Genomic DNA, 545 nt, shown 5'->3' with positions numbered 1-545 from the left:
TCTCTCACACACACATACAGGTGCTGGTCAACGAATTAGAATAATTTGAAATAGTGCAATCATGAAATTCTTTGAATGCATTTTTTGTGCAGAAAGCAAATCAGGTGTTCACCGCACCTGTCCTACTCGTTAGACTAATCACAGAACTCGTTACCTGGAAAAAATTTTGCTCAGCTGAGCTTTCCAAAAGGCCCATTTAGGCCATTTAACTGCGACACTGTTGTTTTATTGAATTAGAATAATGGAGAAACCGTTTCATTGAATTAGAATAATTTTTATTATAATTACAATCATCACTTTCTCAGTATTTTGTGGCTGCCCCCTTGGTTTGTATGACTGCCTGAAGTCTCCGCGGCATCGATTTGACCAGCTTGTCGCAAGTTTCCGCACTCACAGCTTCCCAGGTAGTGGCGATGTTCTGCTTCAGTTGGTCCAGCGTAGTAGGCTTTCTGTCGCGAATTTTCCGCTTGACGATGGCCCAAAGGTTTTCAATGACACTGAGGTCAGGCGAGTTGGCCGAGGACCTTGGTCACCGAAGGAGATGC

Source organism: Astyanax mexicanus, chromosome 3 (genome assembly GCF_023375975.1).
Source record: "Astyanax mexicanus isolate ESR-SI-001 chromosome 3, AstMex3_surface, whole genome shotgun sequence".
NCBI lineage: Eukaryota > Metazoa > Chordata > Actinopteri > Characiformes > Acestrorhamphidae > Astyanax > Astyanax mexicanus.
The sequence above is the reverse complement of the archived record's forward strand: the minus strand, read 5'-3'. Positions refer to the sequence as shown.